Source organism: Caretta caretta, chromosome 3 (genome assembly GCF_965140235.1).
Source record: "Caretta caretta isolate rCarCar2 chromosome 3, rCarCar1.hap1, whole genome shotgun sequence".
Taxonomy (NCBI): domain Eukaryota; kingdom Metazoa; phylum Chordata; order Testudines; family Cheloniidae; genus Caretta; species Caretta caretta.
This window is the reverse complement of record NC_134208.1, coordinates 1,889,086-1,897,667: the sequence shown is the minus strand read 5'-3', so window position 1 is coordinate 1,897,667 and position 8,582 is coordinate 1,889,086. Positions and strand designations below refer to the sequence as shown.

The window sequence follows — 8,582 nt, the reverse complement described above, 5'->3', positions numbered from 1 at the left end:
GTGAAGGGGGAGGTTGGGGGTGAAGGGGAGGTGCTTTGGGGCACAGTGGGGTGAAGGGGGAGGTTTGGGGTGAAGGGGAGGTGCTTTGGGGCACAGTGGGGTGAAGGGGGAGGTTTGGGGTGAAGGGGAGGTGCTTTGGGGCACAGTGGGGTGAAGGGGGAGGTTTCTGTAGGGGTGGCAGCAGCAGGCCCTTTGGGGCACCCTGCCCTGCATGCTGGCACTAACCCAGGGGGGAGGGGGCTCTGGGGGTACATGAATGGGGTGCAGCTGGCCCCTCCCCCTCCCTTTCTGAGCCTTGGGAGAGGCCTTTGTGAAGGCTCCCTGGTCACCATGGCAACCCCAGAAGGAGCAGGTGGAAGGGGTGGGCGTGTCCGGAGCACTCGGCCCCGCCCCCGTTCGAGCCACGCCCCTTGGTGTCTATGGCGCCGGGCCTGTCGGGAGAGGTAGTTCCCGAGCCGCCAGGAGTGGGGGGACAGGCCCCGCCCACCCGGGGCAGGGGTCGGGCTGTGATTGGCTCGGGGGCGGCGGCTCGGCCCCGCCCCCTCGCCTCGCCCGCAGAGCAGCGCAGGTTGGTGGGAGACGCGAGCGGTGCGAGGCGCGGAGCGGAGCCGCCACGGGGCGAGGGGCGGCCGGGGCAGGTGCCGGGGCCTCCCGACGCGACTGGCCGCTGCTGCTGCAGGTGCGGGCGGGCGCGTCCCGGGGCGGGGGCCGCTCCCCCCTTGTCTCGGCGCTCGGAGGGGGCCGGGGCCGGGGCGGGGGCCGGGCGGCGCTCGGAGGGGGCCGGGGCCGGGGCGGGGGCCGGGGCCGGGGCCGGGGGTCGGGCGGCGCTCGGAGGGGGCCGGGGCCGGGGCCGGGGTCGGGGTCGGGCGGCGCTCGGAGGGGGCCGGGGGCCGGGGTCGGGGCCGAGCCTTTGTTGTCTTGGGGCCGCGCCCCCGCCGCCCCCGTCCCACGGGCCCCGCCCCGCCGCCGTGGCCCCCTCGGGGCGCCTCTTTGTGCGGGGCTTTGTCCGTGCTGGGCCGGGGCCCCCCCGGGTAGCCGGGCCCCGCCCGGAGCTGGGGCTGGCGCCCGTCCCGTGCCCGGCCTCGGCGGGGAGCGGGGAGCCGGGAGCCCGGTCCCGGGGGCCGGCGCGGGACGCGTTCCCCCCGGGGCCGTGGGGCGGCGGGCGGGAGAACCCCGCGGCGCCCCGCAGCCTCCCCGCCCGGGCAGCGCTGTCGCCTCTCCCCGCTCTCGGAGCCCGGGGCTGGCTCCGTCCGGCTCCGCAGCGGGCCCCGCCGGCTTCCCTTGGGCTTCCCGGCGGGGGCGGCCGGCTGGCCGTGGGGGAGAAGGGTCCGTCCTTCCCGGGCACTTCGAGGGGCTGGGCGGGCCCCAGTCCCGCTGCGGGGCCGGGGCCGTCTCCATGGTGCGGCGGGGGTTGCGGGGGAAGGGGCGGCGGGGGGCAAGGGGGGTGCGGGGGAAGGGGCGGCGGGGGGTAAGGGGGAGGCAGGGGGGTTGCGGGGGAAGGGGCGGCGGGGGGGTGCGGCGGGGGGTTGCGGGGGTAGGGGCGGCGAGGGGTGCGGGGGTGTGGAAGCGGCGTTGCACACCCTGGGAGTTCGTGGTGCTGGTTCCTCTGAGCCTGCCCGGGGCGTTCACGGGGCTGGGCTGGGAAGCGTCGCTCTCTCGGGCACCGCCAGGCTGCCTGCGGAAAAGGAGGAGAGGAGAGAGCTGCCTAGTGTGTGTGTCTCCCTTTCTCTTTCCACCTTCTCCTGCTCTACTTAAGCAGTAGCTGTGAGACGGCGGGGTGGTCCCCGGGGGGGGCGGCGGAACCTCGCAATCCCGGCCGATGTTTGAGATTAGCCCGAGACCTTGTAGTTGAGCCCCGGGGAGGGACTCTTACAGGTAGATGTAAAGATGCACCTCCCATCCGATGAAGTGAGCTGCTGCTCACGAAAGCTTATGCTCAAATAAATTGGTTAGTCTCTAAGGTGGCACTAGTCCTCCTTCTCTCCGTTCCTGAGGCGCTCAGTCTCCCGTGAATGGGTGGTAAATCTGGGACGACATCTCCTCTGATTTCAGTGGAGTGATTTCAGGTGTATACTAGAGGAACTGAGGTGTGAATAGTGCCTCACACCCTGTGATCCTAAACCCTGATTGGAGCCCCAGTCACTAATACAGACCACAAGGAAGAAATACAAGTAAAGGGGGTGGCTAAAGAGTGAGAGAAGCAAAGCAGTTTCAAGACCCTCTCCTCTCCCACACACCAGCACCTTGGAGGAGCTGTGGCTGCTTTTCTGCTCATGCAGGTGAATGCTCAGATGGCAAGGTGAGGGGTACACTGCGGTGGGCAGCTAGGGACCGCAAACAACCGATGGGAAAGGGGCACGTGTGGAAGAAAGGTTACAGTGGAGAGATCACGAGGGATCACTGTTTCCTACACACCTAGTTAGCTCCTTTCTGGAGCTAAAAAGTAGGCTAGTATTTGGGGATGTTTTCCTGGAGGACATGAGGATCAGAATTCAAAATGACCTTGACAAACTGGAGAATCGGTCTGAAATCAGCCAGATGACATTCAGTGAAGACAAGTGCAAAGTACTGTTCACAGGAAAGAAAAATCAAATACACAACTACAAAATGGGGAATGACCGGCTAGGCTGGGAACTGCTGAAAACGATCTGGGGGTCATAGTGAATCACAAAGTGAATATGAGTTGTCCATGTGATGGAGTTGCAAAAAAGGCTAATATTCTGGGGTTTATTAATAGGTGTCTCTCTTGTAAGAAAGACCTGGGAGGTAATTGTCCCACTCTTGTTGGCACTGGTGAGGCCTCAGCTGGAGGACTGTGTCCAGTTCTGGGAGCCACAGCTTTAAGAAAGATGCGGACAAATTGGAGAGAGTCCAGAGGAGAGCAACAAAAATTATTAGAAAGTTTGGAAAAATCTGACCTACGAGGAAAGTTTAAAAGCCTGGGCATGTTTAGCCTTGAGAAAAGAAGAGCGAGGGGGACACGATAAATCTTGAAATACATATTAAGGGCTGTTATAAGGAGGATGGTAATCAGTTGTTCTGAGTTCACTGAAGTTAGGATAAGAAGTAATGGATTTAACCTGGAGCAAGGGAGATTTAGGTTAAATATTAGGAAAAACTTTCTAACTAAAAGGGCAGTTATGCTCTAGAATAGTCTTCCAAGGGAGGTTGTGGGGTTGCATCATGAGAGGTTTTTAAGAGCAGGTTGGACAAACACCTGTCCGGGATGGTCTAGCTTTATTTGGTCCTGCCTCAGCCCAAGGGGCTGGACTCGGTGATGAGAGGACTAGCGGTCCCTTACAGCTCTACATTGCTATACATCTGAGTGATGTCTGGCGTGGGACTTAATACTAGGTCGCCTTCTCTCCAGGGTTGCTGTGTGTAGCTGTGCATGGTATCTAATTATTTCCACTCTTTGAAAGAAGCAAAGGAAATGGCATGGTATTGAGGTGTGAAAATCAGCCATTGTGCTTGCTAATTAAATTCTCCCCGTAAAACTTTCCTGTGGGCTTTTTAGCCGGTCTGATTTAGTGTATCTGGGGTGGAGACCAGACTGACACGATGAAATGTGACGGCTCCTCCCTCAGGTCAATAGTCCTGGTGTGCAATCGTTTGACTGATCTCTGATGGGTCTGCTGGATCAATAATGGCTCCTCTCTGCTAGGGGCAGGAGTGGGTTTTTGTTACCTGTTGTGTGTAGTGCCTCTGTGTGCATTGCTGTCATGTGGCCTGCGCTGTCACGGGTAGCATTGGTGAGAGAGGATATGTACAGTCATGATAAAATTTTTAAAATGTGCTTGGCACCTAGCCCCAAGTCTGGAGAGTCAAAGGAATAAATACCAGACCCAGGGATGACTTCTGGTCTGTTCTCAGGAGAAATGAGAACACCAAACTCCCATTGTAGTGGCTGTAAACTAGCAGTATTTAACACCTCCCTGGGTAAGGCCCTTGATGGAAGGTTTCAGAGAAGGGGAGTTTTTTAAACGTTTCCTCTGCAGAAATTAACTATTTCTAATAAGCAAGGATGGAAAATGAATGTGCTCTGTAGGTCTGTTGTGACAAACCTGGAGACTAAAGAGTGTGAAACAGTGGGATTTCAATCCTGCTTTCAGTGCAGCCTGAACTGCAGTGATATTGTCAATGACTCCCTAACAAAGGAGGACCTCTGATCCTGGCTGAAAACAATGAATGGAGTTCTGTGGCTGTTTGCAGTGGCAGAGTTCTTCCCTCCCAGCCGGGGAGAACTGAAAAGGCTAATCCATAAAGGGTTAGCTCTGAAGAGGATGGAGGGTGTGTGTATGTCTGTGCTTGGATCCCCTGAAGACTAAGTACTCGGGCTGGAGACGTCTGCAGCCGGCAGTCTCCAGGGTATAACATCCAGTTGCTCAATCATCTGTGTGCTGAGCTATTTGTGTGTTGATAGTCGCTTTAGGAAGTCTGCCTGGGAAATGCTGCATCTCATCTTAAGGGCTAGGTGAGCACAAAGTGCCAACCCATCCCTTCTCCCTGCCGTACACAGCAAATGGCATAGACTTGCTGAAAAAGGAATATAAAATTGAGGGCAGGCTCTCTGGTTGTTGCAGTGGATGAGAGCCGCTGAGATCCCACCCTGTATGATGGCTGTAGCGTAGCTTGGGATGCTGGGTGTGTATATTCAATTGTCAGGACTTGAGCTGGTACTGCCTTATGTGCTCTTGTTCCCTCCCCCTGCTCTCTGTCGGACTGTCCTGTCTCTTTAAGAGTGCCTTGCATAATGACAGGTTTCAGAGTAACAGCTGTGTTAGTCTGTATTTGCAAAAAGAAAAGGAGGACTTGTGGTACCTTAGAGACTAACCAATTTATTTGAGCATAAGCTTTCGTGAGCTACAGCTCACTTCATCGGATGCTGTAGCTCACGAAAGCTCATGCTCAAATAAATTGGTTAGTCTCTAAGGTGCCACAAGTCCTCCTTTTCTCTTTAAGAGTGTTAGCTCTCTGGGGCACAGGCTCTTCTGCCTTCTGTTTGTATCATGCCAAACACAGTGCGGCTCTTCCACCCCTCCCCTTCCCCCCCAGTGAAACAACAGTCCCCAGACTGCTGGAGGCCCAGGATTTCTTAGGGGTGGCGTTCACGAAGTGGTTTGTCCTGGTCTGAGGACGTGGGGCCCCTTGCCATTCAGCATGGCTGGTCTGAGGAGAGGCAGCACAGGGCTCTCTGGCCAAATAGGTCCGATTGTGTCAGTGGTTTTCGGTGGGTGGTTGAAGCAGCAGAAGTGTGGGTGCTCCACGAGGAGTCTTGGTACTTGGCTCCATCATGCATGTGCTGCCACCCAGGGAGAGGACAATAGCCGCTCATTCGCGTGACAGGGAGCATGTGATGCGAGTGGAGGCCCTCAGGAATGGCAGAAAACGCTGTTGGCCAACAGAGTGGTCCAGGTGATTTTTCACTTTAATTACAACACAATGCAGCTGTGTCTGAAAGGGACTCTGCAAAACAACCTGTCCCCAAATGCATGGAGAGCTCCAGAATACAGTGATGAAGCCAGGCAGCAACTCATGGGTGGGCAGGGGAGGGGAGAGAGGCACCAGGAGGGACAGGCAGGAAAAGATACACGTTCTTAGCCGAGACCTGGAGTGAGATGGAGACTCTAGCACAGCCATGCGGAGAGAACAGAGGAGGCCAGTGCTACAGTAGATGAGCAGAGGGAGGGGAAAGGAGAGAGAGGAGGTCTGTGATAGGTTAGAGAGTTTTACAAATGACGGTACCTGACCCGTCCTTTACCTTCCCCTCACACTGTGTGTGATGTTGTGGTCCTCTCCTGCAGGGCCCTCTGCAGCTGTGCCTTGCTGACTCCTCCATGCACAGACCTTCCTGGCCTGCTTTCTCCCATGGCTATTTCCATGCCTTTAGCCATGTCGCCCCTTACATCTGGAACAGTCTCTGATCTCGATCACCCCATCTTTGTACAAATCTGGTCTCCACTCACTGCTTTCACAAGGCCTGTCGAGTCTAACCCTCTGCTGAAACACACCCCTCCCATAACAAACACACAGACTGACAAAACACGTCCTAAAGCATCCAGCTTAGATCCCTCCTCCCTTCATCCCACAGGGGAATTGTCCTCCCAAGGACCTGTACCCTTCCCTCCCCAGTTCACCTTGGTCCTGCACACCATCCATATCCGTGTTACATCTCTGATGTTGCTTTAGGCTACACCCAGACACTGAAGAATGATGGGCACATTAGCAATACCTGAAAGGGACAGGCTCTATCACCGGTGGGCAAGGAGCTTGGGAGTGTATTTGCCTGGAAAGTGCCCATACCTACTGGGCTATGGAAGCGGTAACTTGGAGCTGGATTGTGAAATGAGCGGGGAGCTCATGGAGTCGTTGAGGGTGTGAGACACAGCTGCGCTGTTTTGTATGCATAACAAGATGGCCAGAGGATTCTGCTCATGTTGGAGCTGGAGAGCTGGGATCTGGGGAGCCTGAGAGTTACCTGGCTCATTGTTACTACCAGGAGTGGAGCTTGGCCCTTGCCTAGACTGACACCAGGGTCTGGTTTACAAAATGGGTCCAGGGTAGGATGTTGTCCCCTCCAATAGTGGACTCTCTGAGCGAAGACATGGTAGCTCTCTGCCTAGCTAGCATAAGCCAGTAACTCTTCTAGCCGGTTTCTTAAGAGAAGAGGAAAAGTCCTCTCCGGACCAGTGTGCTTGCTGGGCTGGGAAATCTTCCTGCAAGGCCCCTGGCTGCCACTCCCAGTGCTCGGCCAGCCCACACACTGCCTAGCTGCGCCCAGGGTGGCGATTCTGGCTCTAGTTGTCTCTGGCATCTAGGCAAGAAGCTGCAATGCCAGTATCCCTGTCTACTAATGGGGCTTTTGTTGCTGCTCATCCTCTGGTGAGGAAGGTCCATCAGTGCTAACCACTGCTGACACACTGACTGGGATTGGCTCTGTGTGAGTTAGTTTGTTCCCTAGTCGAACCTGGTATTTCCCAGTATTTTTCTTTCCAAACCAGTGAACGGTGGCTTGAGCCATTTGATGTCTGCTGGATGTACCTGAGGTCTCTCATGGGTCCATTGACTTCAGCTGAATAGTAACCGCTGAGGGCAGCACAGCAGGTATGGTGGAAGAACCAGCAGGGAAAGCGTTAAAGCAGCGCTGGCAAGTTTTGCTTTTTAGGGGTGGATTCACTAAAATTGTGGCTTCCAGGCAGTGGCCGAGTTATCTCCTAATTCTCCATCACCACCCGGTGAAGCATCTGGTTTTGGCCACTGTTGGAGATGGGAGGCTGGAGTTGATGAGCCACGGCTCGGAGCTGGGACCCAGTTCCCAGGCTGCTGCATGAGTCTCAGAATGTGGGTCCTGTGGGGGTTGAGACAAGCCCATGCACTGCAGAGATCAGACAGCTGCTGACTCCCTGAGCATCTGCTCTCCCAGGGTGTGGCTGGGTGCTGTGGGGCAGGATTCTGCTGGGTTAGCCCCCAGAATGGCACTCGGAGCCTGCTTGTCCAGTGGGGCTTCCCAGTGCTGAGACCAGATGCCGGGTGATGCAATGGGTGAATAACTCACCACTGCTCCGTCCCTCCCAGGGGAGCAGAGGGTCAGAAGGGAATGTAGCAGCAATGCTGATCACTGCGAAGTCCCCTACATTGGATTGCAGTGCCTTTAAAAGGGTTTTCATCTGTAAATCTGCGGGTCCGTCTGGTTTGCTAGTCCAGGACCCAGACTTCTGCTAGGCAGGAGAGACCCCTGACCTGCAAAGGTGGAAGTGACAAAGTGCCCCATTGTTTACATGACCTTGCCCAGAGCTGCCTCATGCCTACAACTGCCCCAGCATGTCCTGACACAGCTCTGATCTGACTGCACCTGCAGTGCTGTGGCCCTGTCGTTACCAGCGGGATCCTGACAAACTGAAGGGAGTTCCAAGAGGAGCAGCATAAATGCGAGGGGGCAGGAGGGTGAAGGCAGTCAGAGAAGATCTAGAGAGTGTGAGAAGTGGAGGTGGGGGCTAAGCCTGCTGTGTGTGTTGAAGGGGTGCTGTTGACCTGGGAGTAACAGGCAAAAATAAGGAAAGGTCAGGTGGGCTCAAGAGCCTGAGCTGTCCATGCTGCTATTGTTAGGGTGCCAGCTGGAGCCCCACTAGGGGTCTGTCTGCTCAGTCCCCGCTGCAGTGTTGATCTAGGAGGCCCTGTCTCTCAGGAAAGGCTGGACAGAGTGCGAGAAGCTGTCCCTCCTGAGGCAACCCTGCACGGGCTGTGAGCAAAGGGTCAGGAGCTAACAAAGCAGGACCCAATTCCCCTTGCTGGTGATGAGCAGAATAATATTTTGGACGGGTGACGGAAGGAGCTGTAATGTTCTTATCGTCATGGTGATTTGGGGGGTGGGCAGGCAGGCTTTGTGCCTGGGCTGGCAGCTCTCACCAGATTGGCCTGGCTGATTGAAAAAAGCCTGATACAATCTCTAATTTTTGGCTCTTTGAAGCTGTCTGAGGAAAGGAGAATATCTGCTGATTTCTTTGAGGAGGAAACCCAGGGACCAAGGACAAGCTCAGGGTCCAACTCTGGGCAGCCAAAATGGGTCAGACCACCCTTAAAAA

General features: G+C 56.2%; 1 protein-coding gene across 2 annotated transcripts in view; it reads left to right on the top strand.

Moving 5' to 3' along the window:
- Positions 1 to 527: 527 nt before the first annotated feature.
- DPYSL5 (dihydropyrimidinase like 5) overlaps positions 528 to 8,582 on the top strand; it is a 111,477-nt gene continuing 103,422 nt past the window's right edge. For both annotated transcript variants that reach the window (XM_048846108.2, XM_048846106.2), the window contains exon 1: positions 528 to 679. The gene's annotated coding sequence lies outside the window, so the exon portion shown is untranslated. The remainder of the gene's footprint in view (positions 680 to 8,582) is intronic.